This window comes from Ursus arctos, unplaced genomic scaffold, assembly GCF_023065955.2.
Source record: "Ursus arctos isolate Adak ecotype North America unplaced genomic scaffold, UrsArc2.0 scaffold_5, whole genome shotgun sequence".
Classification (NCBI taxonomy): domain Eukaryota; kingdom Metazoa; phylum Chordata; class Mammalia; order Carnivora; family Ursidae; genus Ursus; species Ursus arctos.
The window spans coordinates 85,252,761-85,269,998 of record NW_026623067.1 but is presented as its reverse complement, the minus strand read 5'-3'; the positions used below and the strand labels follow the sequence as shown (position 1 = coordinate 85,269,998).

At 37.0% G+C, this 17,238-nt stretch overlaps 1 non-coding gene across 1 annotated transcript; it reads left to right on the top strand.

Moving 5' to 3' along the window:
• The first annotated feature begins 14,457 nt into the window (after nucleotides 1–14,457).
• Nucleotides 14,458–14,648, top strand: LOC113255427 (U2 spliceosomal RNA). The gene has a single exon (XR_003316300.1). It is a non-coding gene; the product is annotated as a U2 spliceosomal RNA (small nuclear RNA).
• The last annotated feature ends 2,590 nt before the right edge of the window (nucleotides 14,649–17,238 follow it).

Here is a 17,238-nt window from a genome sequence, read left to right as displayed (position 1 = left end):
AATTGCCACCATTACTCCATCTTTGTGATAACCAGTTGTGGCCACTTGATAAATGTAATTAAGTATTGTTGGAACAATGACACATTTTGACATTTTCATTAGGGTTGCTTCAGTTTGAATGTTTACCAAATTGGCTGGCATAAACCAGGGCCCTCAGGAAATGAGGAGGGAGCAATGTCTGACAAAGAGCGGATGAACAGAAGGGCTAGAAGAACAGGAAGGAGAGAGAAGGCAAATTATGGAATGAACAGTGTGGGGAGTTAATGAAGAAGCCATGGCAAAAAAAGGAGCTCCTTCAAAATTTGATCTAGGATCAATCCTGTCCTGAACAAGCAAGAGAAAAATAATCCAGCTAATTTTTTTTCTTATAAATTAATCATACGGGGATTTTCCTTATTATGTCACTGCAAAAAGTTTTAACCTAAACTCTTCTGTGGATGATAATTAGGTTATTGCAAGAACATAATAAAACAGAAACAAACAAACAAAATTCTTGGATTTCATACCTAGTAAGTTTAGAGGTGAATTTTTAAAAATTTATTCCAGTAATTCTTTACATTTGCAAAATAGATCTGAAACTAGTCTTCTGATGTTTTGGTGGGATGAGTGGTAAAACAAAATATTTATTATCTGTTTTATTCATACAGAATTCATTTTATTCGCACAGAAATACATTGTTAAGCTCTTGTATTCTTATTGAAAATAGCATCTTAGAATGCATGGAAAGAAGACCCTAAGCATTTTATTTAATTTGATCTGAAATCCATATGCTGTCATTTAGATCAAGTATAAGAACCTGGTGGGTATAAAATGTGCTCCGCATGGTCCTATTTAGAAAGATGCCTCAAATGTGAGTTTTCACAAGTTCCACAAAACACATTTTCACACCAAATTTGATACAGACATGTATTACAAAATCTCCCTATTGCCATTTGAATATAAAATGGAAAAGTTTCCCTTGAGTTTGCAAGAGTGTTTTCAAGAATAGGTAGGGAAAGTACAAGCTGTATTAACATCTGCCACTTGAAACTGCATTGTGGCATTTAAACTTTCAAAGAGATTATAGTAAAGAATATATCTTTCCTTGATGTTGATCCAGAGGAACTTTACATATACAAAAGAGAGTCTCTAATGGGTTCTCTCATTAACTTCCACATTAAAAATGACTTTCACCACATGCAGAGTGCTGTTATCGCTGGCAAATGGGATTGGGAAGGAGCAGGAGGACTGGATAGGTCCTGTGTCAACGCATGCAACTGTCCAAGTTGTGTAGTTGTCAAGGGAGCTGTATCTATGAGACTCGGTCATTCAGTCACATTGTATGGGTACTTGAATTTATAGGCAAGTGTGCAGACTGTCTTGGTGACTCTGGGCTTCTTGGTTGAGGGCTGGAGAGGTGGCAGAGAGCCCAGCCTGGCACACAGGTCCAAATACATACTCAAGAGAGCACACAGAACCTGTCCTCACTTACAAAGATGTTGGCATGGATGCTCCTTGTTTAAACCCTACTCCAGCATCATTGAAACTCATATGCTATTAAGGCTGTGCAAGAAAACACCAGTACGTATGTTTGGTTTTCATCTTGAGAAAGGAATACCTATTTTAAATTAACACAAAGTCACCTTACAGGATCATGGCAGTCCTAGGTAAATGAGGTGATGTGTCGCTCTTTTCTTTACACACTTCTGCATCGCTTCTTTTATTTTTTTAAAAGCATTTTAACTTTACATTTTTTATGTTTAGAAGACAAAAAACATTGTATAAGTAAAAAGCAAAGTTGATTCTCTAAGCAGTAGATCATAACGCCATAATACTGCTACACAGTCAGAGTATCTTTCTGGAGACCCTGAAATGAGTCTTCTTAGTGTGCTAAAATGGAAGTCTGTTTTGCGGGGAAATGACTTTGAACAATGTGCAGATGAATTTCGGTTTAATGCACCTTGTGTACATAAGCAATACTCTGATGTGGAGTTCTAAAAAATGTGGACATAACTATAGTGTTTCATTGATACCAGACCGACTTAAGCCATTGAGTTGAGTGTATATAAGGATGCAAAGCATGTGATCGTGTCATGCATGGGCAGGTGTCTGTGAAATCACAAAGCTCTCCAAGGCATACTGGAAGACAGGTACATCTGTTGCAATGTCTAAGGTTTCTCCAATTACATCTTGGTTAAATAGTCAGTCATTCAGCAAGTATTAATTTAGCATTCACCGGATATCAGGGGAAGAAGAACTCACTGGCCTTGATCCAAATCCTTTGCCTGAGCTTACACTCTGTGTTTCCCAGCATTGTCACTGACAGCATTTCCCTCAAGATGGCCAGATGAACATGCTGTCCAGCCAGCCAGCTGCTATCTTCCCCTGCAAATCATCTCTATTTCAGTGGTAGCCTCAAGTCACAGGAATGAGACACGGAGGAATCTGCATTCAGCGTGGTCTTAAATGGATTCTCAAGATACTTTCATGCTGAAACAATTAGGCTTTTCAGTCTATTGTAGACATGCTTGTTCTGGGAGTTCGAGTTTCCAAAATTCTTGGATAGTTTAGGCTAGTCTTTATTATCTTATGTAAATATTTGTGGTTTTAACTCAATCACATAAAGACCTGTCTATATTATCATTATTATAAAAAAAAGAAAAAAAACTCAGATATGCCATTTCTAAGAGACAATTTGATGTGTGTCCTTCCAGAATTTCCCTCATGCAAATCTATATGAAATATATTTTTTAAAACAGGGATTATAAAATGCATACTTATCTGTAATCTGTTTTTATACTTAATAAAATATGATGAATGTCATACTGAAAGAAGACTTTACCTCCATTCTGACCTTTAGTCTGCACTTCCTAATTGATTAAGTTCTTTCCAGCTTATCTCTCAACTCAGACAAAAGACCCAGTGGTCAAAGCATCCCAGAATGGGAACTGAAACTACCCCTCAAGGGCTAAGCACTGCCTTGATCAGCAAGACCCCGCAGTGATTGACCAGAACTTTATTGCCCACATGCATGTACCCACTGACCCTTGTCCCACATTTTCCTTACACGAACCTAGAAATACTTTCAGCACTTTGGAGACAGTCTTTGAGACGTTAGTCTGCTCTCCTCCCAGTGTTGGCCTCACTGAAATAAATTCCTCTCCTGTTTCACACCATGCCTCTCATTTCTCTGCCTTTGGATTTTATCAGTGGTGAGTGGTCAAACCTGGTCTGTTGGGACCCCTGGAGCCAAGTGTTCTTGCACCCCTGTGCCCTGGTTAAAATACTGATAAATACAGTATCTCCGTTACCTTCTCATTTGTATAATATGACATCTATGTCTTTGAATATCTTTAATACTTAAATTTCTCTAAGAGTGAAGTTTACTCTTAAGATGATTAGGAATCAGTTATATTTGGACTTCACTATTGGTAAACTATAATCCTGGTTCATACAGTAATACAAAGTGCTAAGTTTTACTTCTCAGATTGTTCTTGAGGCTAAACTTTCCTGTAACTTCTGGGATGAAATGCTCTAGAATTCTACTTTATATGCTGGGAAGATTTCATATAATTTTTATATTAACATTTTTATGTATATTTTTTTAGGTACTGCAACTCACAGCTGTCTTTTCTTTCTGAATTTCACAAGGTTAGTTTTGTAAGGAACAAGAGGCTGTGTGTACTAGCCATGTAGGCACCATTCTATCCTCACAGTCCCCAGCTTGGTGACCACCTCTCATGTATGGAGCTGTGCCAGTCCCTGAGCCTTGTGGCTCTTTCAGAGTAGCTTGCTTCTGTTGAGACTTGGTGTGCAGCAGGTTCAGATGGCCCTGGGCTCACGATTTCTTTTTAATCAGTAGCTGGCATAACCCTAAATAGCCATTCTTTTGCTTTTTAATAAGGCACATTTATGTTAAATGGGAATGCAATTTAACTTTGCAGAAGCAGTAACACTGGTCTATTCCCAAGGCACTTTGTCCTAAAGGATTGAGTAGAAAGAGAGAACACTTTTTCTTTGATCTTGTGGAGCTGTTCACATTATGGAATTTACCTTTGCTTGTACTAGGATTGGCAAAAACCTTACGTAAATAGGCAGGTTTCCTGAACCCAACCTCTGAATCTTCAGATAAATGACTTCTCCACATCTTACTGCTGTTAGAAAAGTGATCAGTCATTCCAGACGACTATTATGTGACTCAGAGTCCACCAACTGACTTCCTCTTGGGTCTGGAGGTTTCTGGCTGCAGATGACTTGGCAGTAATTATCTTCTGGCCAGACACTTTGCTGTCAGATATATAAATAACTCTCCCTATACTGAGTGCTAAGCATATAATTAAGACCATGTGCTTTTAACGTATTAGACATTATACTGGCTACCTTGCATATACGATCTAATTTAATCCCACAATCTGCAATGGATTCATGTCACACTCCGGAAAAAAATCCAACCTCCATAGCAGAGCTTGCAAAGCCTTGTATGATCTGGCCCTTGCCTATCTCAATGGCCTAAATTCTTACTATTTTCCCCTTTGTTCTCTCTAATAGTTAGTCATTTATTCTAAATACTTGCTTTGTTTTAGGCAATGCTTTAAGTGTTTCCTATACGAAGATAACCTACAAAGTAAGTGCTATTATTAGTCTCATGTACAGATAAGGAAGTTGAGACACAGAAAGTCGTACAGCCAGTAAATTGTGAGGCTGGGATTCAAACCTAGGCAGACTGGCTCCAAAGAATGAATTCTTAATCACAGCACTATGTAACATTATGTTACTTCTCCGTAGCGTTATTTAAAGGGGACAAAAGTAGGGTGATCTCAAGGGCTTCCAGGCTTGAAGTGGTGGATGCATGTGGAACCCTGAAGATCCCTTTGGGAGTAGCTGGTTGACATAGAGGTGACTGTCCTCACAGTGGCTGAGTGAATGCTGACTCTGGCAAAGGAAGGGAAGATGGTTTTTAAATCTTTCCTTCCTACACGACCATTCCTCCATTTCACATTTGAACATTTAGGTGAAGGCAGCTTGAATAACATGTCTCATGACATGGGAGATTTCTCCTCATACCATCCCCAAAATACCTGGCCTTCAATAAATATAATCATGTATTCATTATTAATTCATTATTCAGGCTGCTCAGGGCTGGATTTATGCAATGCGGGAAGCTGAGCAAACATTTAGCACATTAATAAAGCAGAGTTAGTAAAAGAAAATAAGAAAAATAAGAAATAAAAGAATAGGAAATAAAATTAAAGAAATTCTTTTGGAATAAAGTTAATTTCAAATGGAGCATTGAAGGAGTTGTCATTGTGGAGAATTCTCAATCTTTTGAATGTCTCTACACTTATTTTTGGCATGTGTGCACGAATCTGTGTATGTGTGTTGTACGTATGAGATACTGTGCCTTTCTAAATGGGTATGGCCTCCAAAACCTTAATTCCTCTCTCCTCCTGTGGGATTGTGCCTTAGAGAGGGTCAGGGAAGGGAAAAGACAAGACGGAATTACTGGTAAAGAAGTGGCACCAAGAAGTGGTCATCATGTCCCTGATGAAATAGGATTTTGTCAACAAATGCATCTGTTTCGAGATGCAGCAAGGGAAGGAAATATTCATAGTACATGAAATCCTCCAAAATGGGAAACTAAAATGGCAAAACATATGACTTATAACTCACTTCCTCATAGTTTAACATTAAATTTTGATTAAATAATATAAAGGGAGTTCTAAATTTAAATGAGTTTAAAATAGCGGTTAGAACAAATGTGCAAAGTTCAAGACACCTAGAAGTTCTTTCCATGAGAGAAAAGAATTTATTAAATTTGCCAAGAAAAGCTATTTTATAAGGAGTATAATGTGACAATAGAATTTATCTACCATTATTAGTAATGAGCTAGATTCAGAACTATTGCTGAAGGTTTGTAGTAGTAGAATTTGGAGAGCTGAATAAACCAATATCCTTCTTTCAGGCCTGTCTGAAAATCCCTCTGCTAGGTTTACATTGACTAGGGCTCCCTGGAGACTTGCATGTTTCAAACTTTCACTATTTGGGGGTAAATATTTCATTTTTAAAAAAACCTACAAAGTAGAGAAAGAGATCTAAGATTTCAAAAAAATCCTTCAACCAGATGAATCCTGTCCTGTGCTAAATATATTTGTATACATATTATTTTTTATTTTACAAAATCAGGTCACAGTATATGTCCCATTTCGTTATTTATTGATTGATTATCTTTCTATGTCACTAAATATTCTTTTCTGTATCATTTTAATGACTGCAAAGTATGCCATTGTATGTGTTTCATATTTACTGAAGGTAGCACATATTATTGGACATTGTTTTCCATAGCTTTCCTATTATAAGCATGCTTAAATAAACATTCCTACAGCAAATCTTGAGTGACTCCATGCTTATTTCCTAACAGTGAATTTGTTGGACCCAAAGTTATGTACATTTTTAAGGATCTTCATCCTGACTGCTATGTAGCCCAACGTAACAACTTCACGTATTCTCTGATTACCAGGTAGATTTTTTCTCTTTTTATCAACAGAGAACAGAATTGTGGGGAAAATGGCATAAAACTTAGGCCAGAACCAGGGGTGCCAGGAGTGACTCAGTTGCTTAAGTGTCTGCCTCTTGATTTTGGCTCAGATCATGCATGATCTTGGGGTTGTTAGACTGAGCTCCGTGTTGGGCTCTGTGCTCAATGGGGAGTCTGCTTGACATTCTCTCCCTCTCACTCAGCCTCTCCCCCTGCTCACGCACGCTCTCTTTCTCATTAAAAAACAAAACCAAAAACTTAGGGCAGAATGAAAGTTAAAGGGAGTGTAAAGAAATCAGTCTTGTTAGTGTCTTTGACCTGCTTCTTACAAGCTGTAAGATTAAAACCTGTTACCACTCCTCAAGTATTCAGTATGTACCAAGCACTATGCTAAATACTCAGCATATACTGTCCCCTTTAATCCTCATTGCAACCTTCTGAAACATAAGTATTCCTTTGTACAGCTGAGGCACACGTAGTTTAACTGACTTACTGAATGTCACACAACATTGCTTATCCAGTATTTGAATTCAGCTTTGTTTGGTTGGAAGATATATGCTCTTAACAAATATACACATTATTCTCTTGGCTATTGTAGAAAGATTTGGACAGTACAGACAGATCATAGTACTGGAAGTCAATTAGATTTGTGAGTGTAAAAATGGACAAATGAGATATTGGGATATTGGAGCTACCAACAACATAGTTTTATCTAGAACAACATAAGAGCCAATCTTCAAAAACTGAATGAATAATCCACTAATTGGGTTGCTCACTACTGACCATTGTGCCTAAGCCGAATGTGCAAACTTTAAAGTCAAGGAGCAAATAACAGACTATGTACTGATGCTAAGTGTATATCTCAATGTAAATGGAATATTTTGGAGGCCAAGAAGAGATAGTTAAGCTTGTATCTATGTTCTGCAACTCTCCTCCTAGGTGATGATTAGAATGTCACTTAATGAAAGGAGTGTTGGTTCCAGCTGTCATGTTAGGATTATTGGCAATGGAAATGAATTCTTATCATAGTTGGTCTCATTATTAAGGTTGCTGATAAGTGACATTTCATGTAACTTGCTAATAAATATACGAGAACGGGAATTCTGCCATGGTTTTCCTAGCTTAGAGTTAAATAAATCTCTTTTTCTTCCATCTTTGCCCACTACTCTGTCTCCACTTCCATCACTTCCACCTCTTTCTTTTTAATTTCTTTCCCTTTAATTATATATTAGATTCTTTGGAGAATGGCTTATGCTGCCAGGTGTAAATGACAAAATCTTGAGTTTGAATATAGTAAAATAAATATTCAGCTGTAAGCACACACTTTATGAAAGTCACTTCGATTGAGCAGAACCTCGGCATGTAACAAATATTTTACCCAAAGACCACATCATGTCTCCTTATCTACTGCTACTTGATAGGCTTTGAAAATATAAACCAGACACAGCAAATGAAAAATTGCGTGTCTTAAATTGCTTTTGGACACACCACCCCCAGAAGATAATTTGTGTTCATTTAGTTTTAAACTTGTTAAATTGCAGCTTGAAGTGTACTATTAGTTTTGAGCATCTGCCAGTCATCAAGTGCTTTAGTGGCCAATGTTTCACAAGTCTTTGAAACCTGCCTTTGAGTTCACTAATCATTTGATATTATTTGATGGCAGCAGCCTTAGAAAGAAAAATATTTGTAAATATGAAAGAATTTAATATGCACACTTTATCTCAGTGACTAAAGTTGTATGTGCAGAAAACATGCTCTAAGGCAAATTGATCTCTCCATGTGTTCTTTGTCCTCTGGTGTTTTTATAAGTGACAAATAAGCTCATTTCATTTGATTCTTTAAACATGAATTGTATATATATACTGCATGCAGTTGAAAGATGCCTTACAACTACCTTAATGCGCCCAACTTCATTTTTCCCTCTTACAGTGACTACAGGTCTATGTTCTCTTATATGCCATATCACCTTTTTTTCAGGATTAGCAGAATCCATTTACCCATAAGGAGAAAGTTGGTAATATGCTTGGGGGCTCCAATGTTTTACACAGCAATAGGAGATAAGCATGTTAGCTTGAGTCCAGCAGCTTCCCAACCAAGGTGCTCATAAACACATGCAAGATTTTCTGGGATCAGCCTTATAGACTGGCTCTCAAGACAGTAAAATTCGTAAGAGTAAGGTCTTTGTCTCTCTTGTTCTCTTAATATTTATACTTATCACTGCACTTGCCACTCAACATACATTTGTGAATGAATGGCTGTAATTTCTACAAACATAATTTTAATGTTATCTTTTTGATTTTTCTAATTAACTATATATGCCCTAGTAGCAGGAAGTTCAATTATCTTCATTTTAATGGCTTTCTCTGAACTTCTGATTTGTTGAAGAACTTCAGGAACATACTTGACTGGAAGTGGGTGGGTAAAATTATGCTTTTAAGAACCAATATGGTAAGAACAAAAGCAACTGCAGAGATAGCTTTTTGCTTACACAAAATGTGTAGAGAATGTTCCTGTAGGGTTCTGGGAACAACGGCTTCCCTCTGCTGCTGCTCAGGGCACAGTGGTGCCTTACTCTGGTGCCAGGATTATATAGTTCCTTTTATTTCCTATTCCTAAATTCAGCCATTCGTCCCTTAAGCAAAACCACTATAACAGTGTGTCTAGATCTATAAGAATTCCATCACCAGCCACACAACTAAGCTATTACATTGTTTGAGGAATCCAGGTTTCCAGACCCAACTTCCAATTTTCTTTGCCAGAGAACTCCTACCAGATCACCTGGTCTCCATCACTTCTGTCACTGAGATCTATCCCTCTTCCCCCTGAAGGCTTTTTTTGAGCTGCTTTTGCAAATTGCCTGGCTGTCATCTCTGTTTCTACCTTGCATACCATCTCTTTCCTCATAACGGAAAGTCTAATATGCTCCAAGGAGACACATTTTTGCAGTAAAAAAAGGCTGATAATTTTTAGAATTTGTAAGAAGTTCATTCAGTAAGAAGTCTACTTGATTTCTCCTTTTCCAGTTGCCCTGTTATAGAATGAATAGGAAATTTAAGCAAGGTCTTCTGCGAAGTTATGTTTCTTTGTAAAGTTGTACTAAGAATTTCAAAATACAGTAGTGCACATACATTATAAAGAGACATATATTTTCTCACCATTTCATTCCATTCCATTCTCACATTCCATTTTCTCACCAAATCTTACCCTTGTTTTAAGATCTGTATCCAGTCACCTCCTCTGTGTCACTCTGATGCTAAAAGAATCATCTTCCCTCAGTTATCATTTTTTCCTTACCCTCAAGTACTGCAGGACTTTTCAATTGGCCCTGAGTACGAGCAGTCTCATATTAGTAGCAGTCCTCTTCTGCTCATTTCCTACGTCTACCACTGGATCTTTTAAGAACCCAAGAGCAGGGGCTTCCTCTTACTGCTTTTCTCCTTGTGTTCTTTTTACTATTTCTCATGCCCAGGAAGTACTGAATATGTGTTTGTTAATAGTGACTTTGGTGGCACTGTCCATGTATTTAGGCTGGAAGAGAGACTTCCTGAGTTGTAGTACTTAAAAGCCTGCAGGAGGATTCATAGATAGCTTCTCTAGGATTGACAGGGACTTGAGAAAACCTTTCACTGATCTGGAAATCATCTCTTCCTTTCAAGGATGCAGATGAGAACCTTCAGCTTTGTTTGTTTTGTAGTCTGAACAGTGCTTATACATAGCTGAGATTTAGTAAGTGGGTGACTGAAATGGTCATTCTTAAATATGGTCTGTTGATTAAGAGCCTGAGCATTATCTGGGAGCTTATCAGAAAAGGAAACTCTTAGACCCCAACACTAGAACTGTTCAATCAGCCTCTGAATTTTGGCAAGATTCTCCATGTTTCCCATGTACTCTAAAGTTGGAGAAGCAGTGATCTAAACATTCTGTACATATACAGTTCCTGACCCTCCTTTATGCCTGATATTTGGAGATTGATTTGTAAGTATTCTATCTTCAAGAGAAGTGCTTTCTACATGTCCTTTATACACAGCATGTTCATTTTTCTAAGGATTCATCAGGATAAAAGGAGAAAAATGAAATGCAATATAGCTCAAATAATATTAAAGAAAATTATTGCTGCTTGTACTGTGTTTCATTCTAGAATTCAATATGTTACTCAAAAGGTCAAATAATATATCTAATACATTCCCTAAGGTTCTGAGGAATCATAATGAAACTGTCCAGAAACCAATTCGAATACTATGTGCTGCCATTTAATCAAAGAAACTTAGATTAGGTAACACTTTGTGTAATGAGTAGGCAAAACATTTCATATTAAAAATTCATTATCTGCTCAAATTAACCAAATGTCTTCATTCATGCTTTTTAGCATCAATTTACCTTTTTTATTTCTATAACAATTTCCTCCAAAAAGGTGAAGTTGGGATTTCTTATTAACTTATTAACTTATTAACAGGGGAACTGATGTTGACGTTTTTGCTCAAAGAATCTTCCATATGTATGGCTCACAAAGAAATAACATTTTTCAATCACATTCAGAAAAACTTACCCTAAAACATGTATTATAGAGTAATAATTATAATAAAAATTTGAACTTTTAATTAGTATAATAAAATTAATCAGTAAAGACTGTCATTATGCCAAACAATATTTAAACTTCTCACTATAGTACAAGTTAAACCTATGACATCTGCCCTCTGGAAGATTGTACTTAAATGAAAAATTTGGGGGATATATAAACTGAAAGACTGTGTCTCTTAAAATACTGCTACCTCCTCTTCCTGAAAAAGAAGTGCCACTTACAGTGAATTATTTTCTTGGGTCAGAATAAGTAGATCAAAAATGATATTTAAAAGTAGATGTCATTCCTAAAAGATTCTACTTTATTTTCAGTAAATAAAGCTGAAAATCAACTTCCAAAACAACAGTTTGGTTGTCATCTGATGTAGATATACTACCATGAAATTTGGATAAATTCTTACTCTCAGTGGCCAGATAATTTCATAGCTATTGATGTAACATCATCTAATTTCCCAATGAAGTGGCAGATTATGAATATGAATTTTATATGGTTGCTTAATTAGCAGTTTGGGGAATTTTGTGATAGTGAATCCTAACACTGAAATAATCAGGTCATTTAAAGAATTCATTTATTCATTCAATAATGTGTTCATACCAAATACCAGGCACTGCTATAATTATAAACTACTGGGTCAAATTGTGATACTGACTTTTTTTTTTAAAGATTTTACTTTATTTATTTGTCAGAGACAGTGAGAGAGGGAACACAAGCAGGGGAGTGGGAGAGGGAGAAGCAGGCTTCCTGCTGAGCAGGGAGCCCGATGTGGGGCTTGATCCCAGGATCCTGGGATCATGACCTGAGCCCAAGGCAGATGCTTAACAACTGAGCCACCCAGGTGCCCCATGATACCTTTTTTTGAAGGCATTTGTGATACAAAACCTCAAACTGCTCTCCAGAAATGTTGTTTCAAGAAACTCTCCTACCATCAGAATATGGGGGACCCTAATTCTTAGTATTACTAGTTTGGGTCTAAACGAAAAAACATTCTGATTCACTGTTTACACTGCAGTTAAATATTTTTTAAAAGACTTTTAATCCATTTATTTGAGAGAGAGAGCAGAGCATGTGAGAGAAAACATGACTCTGGGGACAGAGGGAGGGGGAGAAGCAGACTCCCCGCTAAGCAGGGAGCCTGACAAGGGGCTCGATCCCAGAACCCTGGGATCATGACCTGAGCCAAAGGCAGACACTTAACCAACTGAGCCACCCAGGTGCCCCTGTAGTTAAATATCTTTACATTGTCTTCAGTTTCAAATTCCTCTCTTGGGCAGTATTTGTTCTTTCCTTTGCTATTTTTTTGCGTGATATTATATATTACTCTAATAATTATTTTTCATTTGTTATCCTTGTTTTTCCTGATTTGTAATATTTTTATAATTGACTTTACTTTAATTTGTTATAATATTAATAAAAATTTTAACTTTATGTTATCATATATATGATAAAACATATGTTAATTTAGGCAATCCTTGTTTTTGTTTCTTGTTTTCTCACCTTGTAATAAAGAGAGAACTCTGCGGGCTGGGTATTTGCAACCAGAGAGAATCTGAATGCTGTTTACTCAGTCAAATTCTTTTTTTTCTATCTTTAACTGAAAGGCAGCAAATATAACCAACTTTAATTCCCAACTGCCAGATGGCATTTTTTTTTCATTGTGACTGCTGAATTGAGGGGGGTGCCTTCTTTTACCCTTCTGTCTGATGGTCTACCCTATGGATTGTGTGAAAACCTTCCTCTGTCTGCACCTACAAGAGTGTTGTTTCGAAGATCCTCTTGAGTGGAGAGATCATAGTGCTGCATCTTTCCTATCCATATGTCTTTAATGTTATACGTGAGGATTTCAGTTTGTGAAAAAAGTGTAAAGAAGGTAGACAAATCTGATTTTTTTACCATGGTAAAAATAATATCTATGCCATTGGTGGACATTGGCCCTTTTTTAAAAATTTATTTTTAGAGAGAGAAGGGGGGGATGGAGGGAGGTTCAAAGGGGGAGGGAGAGAAAGAGAGAGAATCTTAAGCACAGTCCATGAGCATGGAGCCCAATGAGGAGCTTGAACCCACAACCCCAAGATTGTGACCTGAGCCAAAATCGAGAGTCAGACACTTAACAGAGCCACCCAGGCACCCCGGACATTGGCCGTTTTTATGGATTATTCAGATCTTGGGTTTCTGAGATGATTGGGACAGCACTAGAATGTCTTATACTTTCCCTGAGGCTGACAGATATTTAGCAAATAATTTAACAAATAATATTCACTCAGTGACATTTTGTGAATGAGAAATATAAGATATTATGAGAGTGTTGAATAGTGGGATTGATTCTGAGCTTTAACTCCCATGATTGCTTAGCATACTGGCTTTTGATCTCTAAAATTATACAATATGCCTTTATGAACATCTAGGAAGTATAGACATACTTATTTGGTGCAATTATAATGATTCAGATATATGGAAGTTTTGTTGGAATTGAGATTTAAATATGTTTGATTTCAATTAATTATCTTTCTTTCCTCATTATCTGTGTAAAGTACTGTGTTCCCAAAAATATCTTCGAATGATTTGTTTTAATGAAACCAATAGTAAAAAAGGAAAGCAATGAAAGCTACTAAAAGGTATGTTGAGAAGAGAATGTAGGGCCTTAAAACTATTGACACAACACAACTCACATGAATCGATAACTTCAATAATACAGGAAAAAGGCTATATGGAAATTTAAGTTGGTGTTCAAGGTGCCTGGAATTACAACAGCATTTTTTTATCATCATGTTCACTTTGATCACATATAAACCATATATTTTTGCCTTTCCACTCTTATTTATTTATTTATTTATTTAAAAGATTTTTATTTATTTGACAGAGAGAGAGAGCACAAACAGGGGGAGTGGCGGCAGAGAGAGAGAGGGAGAAGCAGGCTTGCCGCTGAGCGGGCAGCCCGACATGGGGCTCAGTCCCAGGATCCCGGGATCCCAACCTGAGCCGAAGGCAGACGCTTAACCAACTGAGCTACCCAGGCGCCCCATACACTCTTATTTACATAGTTAGTATTTTAAGTATCAAATACTTGTGAAAGGTTGCTTTTCCCCCTTTGGACTTTTAGGTGCTGGTATTTAAGCTATTTATTCCCTGTCCCCTTTCATGACCAATTTTAAGTCTGCAGTGGTCACCATTTTGGGAAACAAACTGCTCTACTAGTTGAACGTGAGTATAAAATACACAATACTTTTCATCCTATCATAAGGATATTGTTCTCACTAGCCCCTAGCTCTATGCTTCAACAAAAATAGTAGAAATTCAGTAAATATTATTAATAAGTAACTAAACATACTTTCACGTCTTCCTCTTCCAATTTAAAAGATATACCAACATCGCTTCTCGGCCTTTTGGCTAAGATCAAGTGTAGTATCTGTTCTTAACAGTTTAATACCTGATACGTCCTCTATCCGAGGACAATATATTAAATGGATTTTTGGAGTTAGGAGATGGAATAGGAGCTTGCTCCGTCCGCTCCACACATCGACCTGGTATTGCAGTACCTCCAGGAACGGTGCACCCCCTCGGGGGTTAAAACGTGTGGTGGTCAGGGCGCCTGGGTGGCGCAGTCATTAAGCGTCTGCCTTCAGCTCAGGGCGTGATCCCAGCATTCTGGGATCGAGCCCCACATCAGGCTCCTCCGTTAGGAGCCTGCTTCTTCCTGTCCCACTCCCCCTGCTTGTGTTCCCTCTCTCGCTGGCTGTCTCTCTCTGTCAAAATAAATAAATAAAAATCTTAAAAAAAAAAAGATATACCAACAAATACAGGCTAATGTAAATGCAAAGGGCATTTAATGTTTTGATTATAGGAAAAAAAATTGATGCAACACTTTAAAAGTGTTATTTGCTAAATTGATTCAAATTCAGAGTAGATGTGAAAATAGTCATATGGATTCAAAACTATCTCCAAGGCCATAAATAAAGCATAAGAATAAAGTGGCAATTGAAGCAAAAGTGTAGGAGGTGTTTAGGGGAGTGCAACAGAATGTGTTGTTAGGGCTGATCATTTTTAACATTTATCATTTATTAATGATTCAGGAAGAATCTGAGAATAGCACATTGAAGAACTTTACAGCCTGTGCTAAACTGGGAGGTGTTGCAAGCAACAGAAACTAAGATATATAATTGACCTAACAAAACACCATAAATAGAAAAAAAATTATTATTATCACTATAAAATGTATATATTGAAAATAATTTTAAAAATACAGCATTTATATAAAAATGCTGAAAAATGATCAATGAATTGTTGTGAGACTGATGGCGTTTAATATTTGTAAGATGAGGGCTCAGTGTTTTTCATTGTGACTTAGCCCTGCACTACTATCTGTCTTCCTTGCCATCTGCATAGCACGGACGTTCATCTCAAACTGCTCTATTATCATCTATTTGACTACATTTTCCTTAACAACCCACTAATCACAAAGGAAAGAGGATTAATATGTTAAAATATTTGTTTTTAGGCATCTATGGCACAGTGGTTAAGGGTACAACTCTGGAGTCAGACTGTATGTTTGATTTATGGCTCCACTAGTAGTTACTAGTTACTCTTCTTGGTTATGTTGCTTAAAATCTCTCTGTGCCTCCGTTTCCTCATATTAACAATGTCTAATGTTGTGAAAATGTGTGAAGTGACTGACACATAGAAATACTACATGTATTAGCTACCAATACAGCTACTACTAATTTCATCATCACTTTGTGCATGCCTTATAGAGATTGAGCAAAGAAGGTTTGTCAAGAGTTCATGTCTAAAGAGAAATGATGTGACATATACTGACTTCTCTGGCTTTGAAACTCCCCTTAAGTGAGAGGTTCTCCTGGGTACCAAGTTTCTTCAGTGATGTTTTAAATTATATGCACATTGGTACGTTCTGGTTGAATTACAATTCTTTTTAGGATTCTGATATTTTAAACATCTAGTTCTTTTTTTCAATTAGGTAAAAACTATTATCTAAGTGGGTATTGGGTCATGCTATCAGGATAAGTGTCAGAAAGTTTATTTCAAACCTAGACATGGCAAAGCATAATTTAATGTGTGATCAGGTAGGCAGGCAAGCAGGCAGATGCCCTGACACCATGGGTGTTAGATTGGGAAGAGAGGCAGTATTTTTTCCTGATGAGCATGAAAAGGGAAAAAAAGGAAAAAAATGAATGATTTGCTCTATTAAGTTGTCACTGACCACAATGTGGATAAGTGAAACCGTGGAGTAAAATCAAAACTGAATAATAAAGAATATATGTTTATCTGGTATAGATACACTCTGTCAGATAACAACAAGAAAAAAATGATAAAGATGAATCAAATCTAATATCACTTATGTAGATATCAATGCTCATTTTGTTACCATAAACAGAACTAAAAACTTCCATGGAGTAACTCAAACAATGCCATCGGAAGGAAAGGTAACACTTCTTCTTGTGATACTAATAAGAAAAACTCCATTCAGTTGACTAGGATCCAAAAGATACAAATGAATGAGTCTAGAGATGTGCAGCTAAAGCTGATCAGAAAAATAGATGATGGATTTGTAGAGAACTTTGTAAGAGACAAGGGATAAGGAACACGAAAACAGGCTAGGTTGTCTACCTGACACTGATGTTGCAGCAGAACCATTTAGTTGAGGGTGAAGGTAATACCAGAAATAAAACAAATGTAGCCTGATTATCAGGAACAGCTTCCTAACTGTAAGAACTATTAGGTACTGGACATCTTAAGGGAATGGGGACAGCTCTGGGATATGGATCAATTAAAAGCAGAAGAATCCTCCTTCTCCACCCAAACAGAACACAAATAAAGTAATAACTGCAAGTGAGGCCCCAATCTCTTTCTCTTTCTCTTCTTCCCTCCTCCCTCCCTCTTTCTTCTTTCTCTTTCATCTTGATCTCAATCTCTCAATTTCTCTCCTCACACCCCCTTGGTGGGGAGGGAGGATTGAGGAATGGTAGCAATCATTTACCATGAAGTTGGAAATATTTTTTTCATATTTTTGGCTTACATTGATTGTAATTTAACAAACAAGAGGTAAAAATAAATAATAAGAGATTAAGTGCCTGGCCCAATCTCGTGTGGCAGAAATTTGAGTTTTCTTTCATTGTTTTTTTATGTTATTCTG